Genomic DNA, 3,043 nt, shown 5'->3' with positions numbered 1-3,043 from the left:
ATCACATCATGCATTATTTTTTAAGCTGAGCAAACTCAACCTTGGCACTGATTTCATCAAACGCATAGAGTATTTTTAGTGTTAGTGTTTAGTATTAGAGAGGTTAGCGTTCAGTACATTATTAACTAATGATTTTGTCTTAACTGCTTCTTCTGTAACCGATAGAATCCCCAAAGTTCCATGTTATAGGTCCTCTGCTTTTGTTATCTTTAATAATAACTTTTCGAATCACACTTATTCACGAATCAGGCTTTTCGGTGATTGTGTCATAAACAGGCGTTTATATCTAACCCTCCTGATGGAGTCACTCATCACTGTTATCGTAATAACGTCTCCATTTAGTGCCACAGATGGTCTGTTAAACTTAAGTTAGGTAAATCGGCAATTGGCATTACACGTTGGCCTAACCAGCTTTCTTCACGCACTAATTTCTTTATTAACTCTCTTTTAACTGCTGTCTCTGATTATAAGCATCTTAGCGTAAACATTACTACCATCTATCAGGGAAGATGCGCGTTGACGATGTTACTAATACCGCCAACAGCATTCTTGGTATCATTGGTGAAAACCTTTCGATTGCTCCTGTGCCCTTGTAGCGACCCGAGTGGCCGACCGTAGCGAAATGCCGAAGAGGACGAGCGGCCAGCGTGCGTGAGAACGCCTGTGGCCTCGGCCCGGCCGTATGCTGGCGCCGCCGCTCCGCCGTTACCTCCTCCACGGCAGACCTCTAATAATGTGGCCGCGGTCGCCTTCTCGGCGACCTCCACATCGTGGTGTCGCGGCGACCCGCCCCTCCTTCCCCAGCGGCGTTCCAGGATGGCTGGCTGGCAGGACCCGGCGTTCCGCCACAGGGGTTGGCGTGTGCTTCGCTCCGTTCGAGGCTGAGCTGTACATGAATGGCATCATTATCCAGCCGTTCAAACACGCAGTCCTCTGCGATATCCTCCAGCCCCACCTGCTGCGCCGACTCGCCTGCCCTGCCTTGGGCCCCCGGCCGTACGATGAGCTGCCCGCGGATGTTCTGGCGGACGTCGGCGCCTGCTACATACCGCTGCCGCTCTACGACGCTGCAGACCCCCTTTTGCCGCAGCCTGCATCTGGCCCCGCGCCAGCCTCACTGTCACCCACGCAGCCTCCGTCAGCACACTGCTCGCCTCGGCCGCTCCTGGCCGCCTGCCTGCCACTCCTGCCCAATTTCTCCGGCCCAGCCGTCCTATTTCAAGACACTTCAAGTAGGTTCAGCACGAGCTTTACCGCACGTCCTGCTCCCGCTACTGTCCTCTTTGCGTCTTTGGACTTGCCTTCTGACGCTTCTTCGTGTCCGCCCGCAACCACGTCGAATGATGCTCCTGCTGCGCCTAATTGCAATAGCTCCCACCAGAGCCAAATTTTGCCTTTTCCCCAACCCATTGACCTTCACTGACGTTGTCGCCACAGTCTTCTGACGACAAGGAACGCTATGCAGCAGCATCCGTGTCGCGGCTTTCAACATGCCCGTCTGTCTCGTCACCACAGCCAACAGCTCAAGAGGCCTCTGCAGCGACGGCGAAGCCGCAGCCACCTGATACTAAAGACCTATCGGCAAAGCCCAAGTCAGCTAGCCACACCCCTAGCGCCTCCAATGGTCCACATCGATCTAAATGTGACACGGAGCAGGGTAAGAAGGCCAAACCGGTGACAGCAGTACCAAGCATGGCGATTGTCACCCATCCTACATTGCCTGAAAAGGACCCTGAATCGGTGTCAGCGCCAGCCCCCAAAACAAACCAAGCCACTAATGTGGGCTCTTCTTGCTCCCCAGCGGTGTAAGAATCTGCAAAGACGCCTGACACCACAGGTTCAGCCGCCGCCAAACGAAAGTTCGGCGGGAGACCACCGCGCACAGCCTATCGTCCACAGCAATTTCACGTTCCAGCCACGCTGCAGCCTCATCAGCCGCCATCTAGCACTGCGCCTAGGCTGCAAAGGCCAGTGGACGTGCCCCCCGTTGATCTAGTGTTGGCGCGACCCCCTCGGCTTGCCGCTATCCCGCTGGCGTCCTCTTTCATGAAAGCCTTCACGCCAGTGGCCAGGGCGCCAATCGTGCGGCCGCTTGCCACGCCCACTCCACTCAGTCCATGGCTGGCTGTGAGCGTGTCCCAGCACCGACATGCGGTCCACCACAGCCATTTTATGCGAAGCATACTAAAATAGCCCAACCCAGCTCCTCGAGCGCGGCGGTGTCGTTACCATTGACCTTTCGTGACCTCCGTGTCATACCACGCCGTCGCGCGAGGCGTCGTGACCAAGGATGATCACGTGGTGCGTGACGTCACAGCAGATGAGAAACGGGGGCCCAGCTCGCGCCGTCGCGCGAGGCGTCGCGACCAATGTGTTTCATGCTTCTGCCGCTAGGTGCGCTGTAGTGAACACGTGATGCTGGAGCGGCGGTATACAAGGGGGTGCGCCTGCCTCTGCTAGGCGTACACGGGATAGAGATGCCTCCTGGAGACAGGGCTGCTCGTTGGAATGAGAAGCAAAAGTTGCGGCGTGCTACAGAGACTGATGAAGAGCGTGAAGAACGTCTAGCCAAGCAGCGTGCTCGATATGCAACTCGGCGACAATATGCTTCGCATCTGACTAGGCTTAACCTAAGCTAAGCCTCAGCCATTTTTCCGCCTCGCACCGAGCTGTGCTTCCCGTAGCCGCCCGCCTGGGTGCCGGAAAGATCGGCAACAGTTGCGTGAATCTCGCGACCCCCAACACACCTAGCTATATCTCCTGCGCCGCCCCTCATGTGCCGGCCGTCACCTGCTGCACCAGCACCGTTAGCACTGGGGTCACAAAGCAGGCTGACCCACATTCCTCACTTGCCACTCCGCGACCCTCGCCGCCTACCAAAGGCTCAGCCGCAACGCCACAGCCAATGTCGCCCACCTGAGCCTCGCCTTCGGACCCCGAACGCTCTGCACGACCATTTCGATAGCGTACAAACAAATCCACATACCGACTTATCGTCTAGGAAGGGGAGCCCTGTACTGACCCGCGCTGCCGACTGTGGCAA

General features: G+C 56.5%; 1 pseudogene; it reads left to right on the top strand.

The window, feature by feature from the left end:
- The first annotated feature begins 733 nt into the window (after positions 1-733).
- On the top strand, positions 734-2,726 carry LOC149344292 (uncharacterized; annotated as a pseudogene).
- Positions 2,727-3,043: the final 317 nt, after the last annotated feature.

This window comes from Amblyomma mixtum, chromosome 5 (genome assembly GCF_055824585.1).
Source record: "Amblyomma mixtum isolate Tamu chromosome 5, ASM5582458v1, whole genome shotgun sequence".
Lineage (NCBI taxonomy): Eukaryota > Metazoa > Arthropoda > Arachnida > Ixodida > Ixodidae > Amblyomma > Amblyomma mixtum.
This window is presented reverse-complemented; position numbering and strand designations above follow the sequence as displayed.